General features: G+C 37.9%; 1 pseudogene; it reads right to left on the bottom strand.

Annotated features, from left to right (window-relative positions):
* Positions 1-5650: 5650 nt before the first annotated feature.
* On the bottom strand, positions 5651-6610 carry Gm6180 (predicted pseudogene 6180; annotated as a pseudogene).

Here is a 9206-nt window from a genome sequence, read left to right as displayed (position 1 = left end):
TGTACCAGATAATTTCTAGAGAGATAGGCAATTGCTGCATAGAAAAAAAATTAATTTCAAAATTTAAAGTAACTAATTTTAAGCAATCAATTATTCCACTAAAATGAGGAGATTGGGTATTTAAGTAATTGTGTTAATAGAGATTAGTGATGTACAAAATACTGAAATAATTAGTATAGATTTATAGAGAAAAATAATCTTTCTTATACTGAAAAGTAAAGGCATACATTTTGTCTTAATCACTCAGATTCAGTAACCCTGTGAGATTTCTAATATTTCACATAATTTTCACTTTTTTAGATAAATGTATGCAAAGCATTTGCAATAGGATATCTGTAGTCATACTCAAATATACATATCATACTATATATATATATATATATCAAATTGCCAGTTGTAATAACTGCTCATCATCAATAGGCCTTTGGGCTATTAACTTTATCAGGAAATTTCACAATAACAGTAACCAACAGTCTTCTTCCATATGATTTATTTTTCAATTGATCTATTAAAATACAGGAAAACGAGAATCACTACTAAAAACATACACATTGTTTTATTGAAGTTGGTATATCAAAATGCTTAATAAATCTAACTGATGCCTACAAATAATGACAAAATTATTTTACTCCTACTTGAACATGGCCCAGTGGTACTGTTCAGCACTGCTTCACTCTGCTTTTACTGATAAGTTACAACCAATTACTACATTATAATCCCTTTAGGCTCACTCACATGTCTCCCTCAGCCCTTGCTATGCTTTACTTGGTACTAGCAGTCAAATGTTCGACACAGGATGTCTGTTATCTGTGTTTACTTACCATATGATCAGCTTAGATTTCAAAAGCAGGTTTCATGTAAGAAAGGCCCAGAAGTTTTTATAAGGTGGAAAAAGGCATCTGTAGTCTTACCCAGCTCTGGTCCCTGCATGCTAGAAGACTGACTTGCTTAGAGATATGGCCAGGCTGCAAGAGTGGCATGATGGTTACTGGGGTAATGAATGTCTTCAGGTGGATATCAGGCCTGTTTCATTGGAAAGGTTTTATGCCTGGTGCTGTAAATCTTTTCAAAATTCTTATAGGGGAAACTGGCATGCTGTCTAACTGCATTTTAAGCATTTGTTTATGTTTATAGCAAAAGAATTTGGCTAGTCTTAGGTCAGGGAAGCCTCTTTTAGTAGTGGGTAATAGCTATTGCAAAGACTTAAAACTGGTCAAAGAGCTAAGTATAATACTGATACTGAGTATTCAGCTGTGGTGGGTTATCTCTATCAACCTTCCACCATCCCAAGGGTCCTTGAAGAGGGTGGCCTAGACAATAAGTGCATGAAGCTGGACGGAGAGGTATAGAATGAAGATTCTGGTAATGGCATCACTGTTGCATGCATGACCTCAGCATTTGGGGTAGAATTTAAGACTTACATAAGATTAAACTAGTCAGAATTCCAACATATCTGGGGAGAAAGCCCTAAGGTACTACTCCTATTGCTGGTTGACAGATGCTGAAGGAAGGAAGGAGAACCACTCTCCTTGTGGGATGTGGCTATTGATGCATTGCTTATGTCCCAGCATATGACCCATGAACAACAGATGCGGCAATAAATGGAATTACTGGGTTATTAAAAATAAAAAGAATACATGAAATTCAGAAAAAGGTAGAGTGGGGACATTAGGGTCTGGGTGAAGGTTGTTTCACTTTTATAAACTAGCTTCAGCAGTCACATTGTTTAGAATCTGTTACCTCCCTTGATTAGAACATTTAAAGATGCACTGTTTTCATTTATAAACATAAATCCTAAAGATATACTAGATGGGTCTTAAATTTAGTCAGAATAGGTATTTTCAGAGTACAACTATAATTAATTACACTACATAAATAGGATAAAATAACAAAAATGAATATGTAAGTCCAAATGTTTCAATGACTACATTAAAGGCAAACAAAGTCAAGGTGATCTTTCAGAGCACTGGAGAGTTCATCCAATTATTTCAAGTGACTGAAGTATAGTAGATAGTTGTTTGGATAGATCTTGACATTTGGCTAGAACTGAAGCACTCAAATCCAGTGCAAACATTTTTCAGCAAAATATAAAAAGTCATGACTATCAATCATGAAGACTTTGCTAACAATGTCTCTCATTTCCCTTACTTCCTTATGATTTTTCTTTATTATTGTGGTTTATGTATTTTAATACCCATAATGATTATATGAAAAGCTCATTAATTCTTCTGGGCAAATGAAAAAACAACAAAAACAAAAAACCTAGACGAAATTGTTCAGCAACTGTACACTGCAACTATGTATTCTTACAGAGCTCTACTTAATTAGATAAATACTAGGAGCAAGCTATGCCCTTTTTATAAGTGGTTAATAAAGAATATGAATATGAGCCATAGAAAACGCTATTTACTGGATATTACATATTGGCAAATTGAAATAAATTTATTATTGTAGGATGCCACAATAAAATTTTTATAACCTTTAAAATAAGTTAATCAAAAAAGCTAACCTCGCTGAATTTTAAGCTCTAAAAGGTTAAATAAAACACGATAAAAATACTTTATTTTCTCCATTGAAAAGTCACTATAAAGTATCAAGTAAACATGACATATCTGATAAATGTGTGGTTTAATTGTCACAAGAATGGAAATGACTTGGAGCATACCCTAGCAAAACCATATGAATAATCATAATAATGTTATTAAAATGATAGACTGAGTTCTCTTTATTTATTAGAAGAAAATTATGCCATGGTGCTTTACTTAGCATAGGACATTCCAGCTATTTTAGATCTATTGCAGTTTTGACTTTACTTCCCTTGGGTCTTTTATTTAGTGTGACTATTTAATTGTTTATTCAATAATTTAAAGTATAGGCTGACATTTTGTAAAGCATTCAATTAATTGTATAAATTGGGAATTGAATTTTATGTAGCCAGAATTACCATACTCCATATCCTGTTTCATATTTTGCCAATATATAGCTTACAAATAAGCTTATATTTCTGTATTCAGTTGAAAATTTGCTGGTCATTTTACTATAATCAGACAAAGTTGTAATGTCTAGAAATACATAAGCAATAAAATAAGCAAAACTGATGAATTTATGGTTTTTATCCTAATAGGACAGATTCATTACACCCTATTTTCCTAAAACTATCCCTTATATTCATAAACTCTCAGAGAAAGTTGCCTACAGAGTTGGTTGCTTAAATAACTATAGTCATATTATAAGCATAAATACATATATACATCTACATGTATATATGTATATATGCTAACTATAAAACTGTGTTTATTCTCAGAGATTATCATTTTAAAAAAGCATATATATTTTTTTTTCTTTCCATTTTTATTAGGTATTTAGCTCATTTACATTTCCAATGCTATACCAAAAGTCCCCCATACCCACCCACCCCCACTCCCCTACCCGCCCACTCCCCCTTTTTGGCCCTGGCGTTCCCCTGTACTGGGGCATATAAAGTTTGCCTGTCCAATGGGCCTCTCTTTCCAGTGATGGCCGACTAGGCCATCTTTTGATACATATGCAGCTAGAGTCAAGAGCTCCGGGGTACTGGTTAGTTCATAATGTTGATCCATCTATAGGGTTGCAGATCCCTTTAGCTCCTTGGGTACTTTCTCTAGCTCCTCCATTGGGAGCCCTGTGATCCATCCATTAGCTGGCTGTGAGCATCCACTTCTGTGTTTGCTAGGCCCCGGCATAGTCTCACAAGAGACAGCTACATCTGGGTCCTTTCGATAAAATCTTGCTAGTGTATGCAATGGTGTCAGCGTTTGGATGCTGATTATGGGGTGGATCCCTGGATATGGCAGTCTCTACATGGTCCATCCTTTCATCTCAGCTCCAAACTTTGTCTCTGTAACTCCTTCCAAGGGTGTTTTGTTCCCACTTCTAAGGAGGGGCATAGTGTCCACACTTCAGTCTTCATTTTTCTTGAGTTTCATGTGTTTAGGAAATTGTATCTTATATCTTGGGTATCCTAGGTTTTGGGCTAATATCCACTTATCAGTGAGTACATATTGTGTGAGTTCCTTTGTGAATGTGTTACCTCACTCAGGATGATGCCCTCCAGGTCCATCCATTTGCCTAGGAATTTCATAAATTCATTCTTTTTAATAGCTGAGTAGTACTCCATTGTGTAGATGTACCACATCTTCTGTATCCATTCCTCTGTTGAGGGGCATCTGGGTTCTTTCCAGCTTCTGGCTATTAAAAATAAGGCTGTTATGAACATAGTGGAGAATGTGTCCTTCTTACCAGTTGGGGCATCTTCTGGATATATGCCCAGGAGAGGTATTGCTGGATCCTCCAGTAGTACTATGTCCAATTTTCTGAGGAATGCCAGACTGATTTCCAGAGTGGTTGTACAAGCCTGCAATCCCACCAACAATGGAGGAGTGTTCCTCTTTCTCCACATCCTCGCCAGCATCTGCTGTCACCTGAATTTTTGATCTTAGACATTCTGACTGGTGTGAGGTGGAATCTCAGGGTTGTTTTGATTTGCATTTCCCTGATGATTAAGGATGTTGAACATTTTTTCAGGTGCTTCTCTGCCATTCGGTATTCCTCAGGTGAGAATTCTTTGTTCAGTTCTGAGCCCCATTTTTTAATGGGGTTATTTGATTTTCTGAAGTCCACCTTCTTGAGTTCTTTATATATGTTGGATATTAGTCCCCTATCTGATTTAGGATAGGTAAAGATCCTTTCCCAATCTGTTGGTGGTCTCTTTGTCTTATTGACGGTGTCTTTTGCCTTGCAGAAACTTTGGAGTTTCATTAGGTCCCATTTGTCAATTCTCGATCTTACAGCACAAGCCATTGCTGTTCTGTTCAGGAATTTTTCCCCTGTGCCCATATCTTCAAGGCTTTTCCCCACTTTCTCCTCTATAAGTTTGAGTGTCTCTGGTTTTATGTGAAGTTCTTTGATCCATTTAGATTTGACCTTAGTACAAGGAGATAAGTATGGATCGATTCGCATTCTTCTACATGATAACAACCAGTTGTGCCAGCACCAATTGTTGAAAATGCTGTTTTTCTTCCACTGGATGGTTTTAGCTCCCTTGTCGAAGATCAAGTGACCATAGGTGTGTGGGTTCATTTCTGGGTCTTCAATTCTATTTCATTGGTCTACTTGTCTGTCTCTATACCAGTACCATGCAGTTTTTATCACAATTGCTCTGTAGTAAAGCTTTAGGTCAGGCATGGTGATTCCACCAGAGGTTCTTTTATCCTTGAGAAGAGTTTTTGCTATCCTAGGTTTTTTGTTATTCCAGATGAATTTGCAAATTGCTCCTTCTAATTCGTTGAAGAATTGAGTTGGAATTTTGATGGGGATTGCATTGAATCTGTAGATTGCTTTTGGCAAGATAGCCATTTTTACAATGTTGATCCTGCCAATCCATGAGCATGGGAGATCTTTCCATCTTCTGAGATCTTCTTTAATTTCTTTCTTCAGAGACTTGAAGTTTTTTTTTTCATGGTGTTAATTAGCCTTTTTATTGTTTTTTTGTTTTGTTTTGTTTTAAATTGAAGGTCCCTTACTGGTCCTGCTTCCATGAGTGGTCAAGATCAAGGGAAAGGGGAGGACAGCCAGCTGGGGCAGGGAGGGTCATTTCCACATTTCATTTACACACAGAACTAAACAGATAAGCACAGAGTCACTATTGTGGTTAGAAGTTGGCAGCATGGGATGGGGAGGGATACGGAGTAGGGGTGTCATTAAAAAAAATACAGGCTCCCCCCAAACTGGGTGCCTAGGATGGGACTTGGTCTGCTTCAACCCAAGAGGAATCAGAAGATCAAAAGCAGTTTGGGAAGGCCAGAACAGTCAGGGATGGAGGGGGAAGGACGGTCCAGGGGGTGGGAGGGATGTTTGGCAACTGGGGTGAAGGGATAGCCCTCCCCCTGCTGGGATCCCCCCAGCCCCTCAGGTCTGGCAGGAAAGGGGCAGCCTGCAACACCCAAGAGCAGGTCTGGGGCTGTTAAGATGCTCCAGGCAGGGGGCTGGAGGTGGCTCACAAAGGCTTGCCCTCCAGGGAAATGACCGCGCTGCCACCTAGTTTCTCTGCCAGGGTGCAGTGGTCCTTGACCTCCTCGTAGCAGTTAGCTTGTAATTCATGCTTGATTCCTGTCAGCTTCTTCTTGATGGCATCCTTGGAGCTGGCATAGATCATTTTGCTCTTAAGGGGTGCATTCTCGGGGGCCCAGAAGATGAACACCAGGTCCTCCTTCTTGCTCTCCTTGGTCTCATAGGTTGCATCATAGAGTGCATAGCAGCAGTCCTTGTCTGGCAGCATCTTGACAAAAGTGGTGTAGGGGTCGTCCACAGTATGCCCCACATCTCCTACCAGGATCTCCTTGCCCTCCTCCAGGATGATGTTCTTCTTGTCCTCACTCAGGCAAAAGAGCACTGCCTTCTTGCGTTTCTTCACTTCTTCTGGTGTTGAAGACTTGCGAACCTTCATGTCATTGAACACCTTGATGACACCATCAGAGACAGCCACACCAGAGGCCATGTTTCCAGAAACGAAAGGGAGACAGAAAGAGCAACTGAAGACCTGAGCCGCCGCAGCTGCTGCTGGGATCCGACTCGAGACTTGAAGTTTTTATCATACAGATCTTTCACTTCCTTAGTTAGAGTCACTCCGAGATATTTTATATTATTTGTGACTATTGAGAAGGGTGTTGTTTCCCTAATTTCTTTCTCAGCCTGTTTATTCTTTGTGTAGAGAAAGGCCATTGACTTGAGTTAATTTTATATCCAGCTACTTCACCGAAGCTGTTTAATCAGGTTTAGGAGTTCTCTGGTGGAATTTTTAGGGTCACTTATATATACTATCATATCATCTGCAAAAAGTGATATTTTGACTTTCTCCTTTCCAATTTGTATCCCTTTGATCTCCTTTTGTTGTCGAATTGCTCTGGCTAATACTTCAAGTACTATGTTGAAAAGGTAGGGAGAAAGTGGGCAGCCTTGTCTAGTCCCTGATTTTAGTGGGATTGCTTCCAGCTTCTCTCCATTTACTTTGATGTTGGCTACTGGTTTGCTGTAGATTGCTTTTATCATGTTTAGGTATGGGCCTTGAATTCCTGATCTTTTCAAGACTTTTATCATGAATGGGTGTTGGATCTTGTCAAATGCTTTTTCTGCTTCTAACGAGATGATCATGTGGTTTTTGTCTTTGAGTTTGTTTATATAGTGGATTACATTGATGAATTTTCATATATTAAACCATCCCTGCATCCCTGGAATAAAACCTACTTGGTCAGGATGGATGATTGCTTTAATGTGTTCTTGGATTCGGTTAGCGAGAATTTTATTGAGGATTTTTGCATCGATATTCATAAGAGAATTTGGTCTGAAGTTCTCTATCTTTGTTGGATCTTTCTGTGGTTTAGGTATCAGAGTAATAGTGGCTTCATAAAATGAGTTGGGTAGAGTACCTTCTACTTCTATCTTGTGAAAAAGTTTGTGCAGAACTGGAATTAGATCTTCTTTGAAGGTCTGATAGAACTCTGCACTAAACCCGTCTGGTCCTGGGCTTTTTTTGGCTGGGAGACTATTTATAACTGCTTCTATTTCTTTAGGGGATATGGGACTGTTTAGAAGGTCAACTTGATCCTGATTCAACTTTGGTACCTGGTATCTGTCCAGAAATTTGTCCATTTCGTCCAGGTTTTCCAGTTTTGTTGAGTATAGCCTTTTGTAGAAGGATCTGATGGTGTTTTGGATTTCTTCAGGATCTGTTGTTATGTCTCCCTTTTCAGTTCTGATTTTGCTAATTAGGATTTTGTCTCTGTGCCCTCTAGTGAGTCTAGCTAAGGGTTTATCTATCTTGTTGATTTTCTCAAAGAACCAACTCCTCCTTTGGTTAATTCTTTGAATAGTTCTTCTTGTTTCCACTTGGTTGATTTCACCCCTGAGTTTGATTATTTCCTGCCGTCTACTCCTCTTGGGTGAATTTGCTTCCTTTTTTTCTAGAGCTTTTAGATATGTTGTCAAGCTGCTAGTATGTGCTCTCTCCCGTTTCTTCTTGGAGGCACTCAGAGCTATGAGTTTCCCTCTTAGAAATGCTTTCATTGTGTCCCAAAGGTTTGGGTACGTGTGGCTTCATTTTCATTAAACTCTAAAAAGTCTTTAATTTCTTTCTTTATTCCTTCCTTGACCAAGGTATCATTGAGAAGAGTGTTGTTCAGTTTCCACGTGAGTGTTGGCTTTCTGTTATTTTTTTTGTTATTGAAGATCAGCCTTAGTGCATGGTGATCTGATAGGATACATGGGACAATTTCAATATTTTTGAATCTGTTGAGGCCTGTTTTGTGACCAATTATATGGTCAATTTTGGAGAAGGTACCATGAGGTGCTGAGAAGAAGGTATATCCTTTTGTTTTAGGATAAAATGTTCTGTAGATATCTGTCAGATCCATTTGTTTCATCACTTCTGTTAGTTTCAGTGTGTCCCTGTTTAGTTTCTGTTTCCATGATCTGTCCATTGGTGAAAGTGGTCTGTTGAAGTCTCCCACTATTATTGTGTGAGGTGCAATGTGTGCTTTGAGCTTTACTAAAGTTTCTTTAATAAATGTGGCTGCCCTTGTATTTGGAGCATAGATATTCAGAATTGAGAGTTCCTCTTGGAGGATTTTACCTTTGATGAGAACGAAGTGCCCCTCCTTGTCTTTTTTGATGACTTTGGGTTGGAAGTCAATCTTATCAGATATTAGGATGGCTACTCCAGCTTGTTTCTTCATACCATTTGCTTGGAAATTTGTTTTCCAGCCTTTTATTCTGAGGTAGTGTCTATCTTTTTCTCTGAGATGTGTCTCCTGTAAACAGCAAAATGTTGGGTCTTGTTTGTGTAGCCAGTTATTTAGTCTATGTCTTTTTAAAAAAGCATATATTTTTTACATTAAGGTATGAGACCAGAAGACATAAACAAATTAGAGGCATACGAATGAGAAAGATGAAACAAAATCAATATTATGTGTTGGGAAAATTATCTTTTTTATTATGACAGATATGGATTGGAGATATAATAGTAAGCTACAATTTGTCTGAAATCATACAATATTACAGCTCAATATTGCAAAACAATTTTATTGTAAAATTATATTCAATTATCTAATAAAAAAGGACTTTGTAGTATATTTATAAAATATTTTAATGATTACTAGATTTTAATGTATACA

The sequence above is a fragment of the Mus musculus genome, chromosome 8, assembly GCF_000001635.26.
Source record: "Mus musculus strain C57BL/6J chromosome 8, GRCm38.p6 C57BL/6J".
Lineage (NCBI taxonomy): Eukaryota > Metazoa > Chordata > Mammalia > Rodentia > Muridae > Mus > Mus musculus.
The sequence above is the reverse complement of the archived record's forward strand: the minus strand, read 5'-3'. Positions and strand labels throughout refer to the sequence as shown.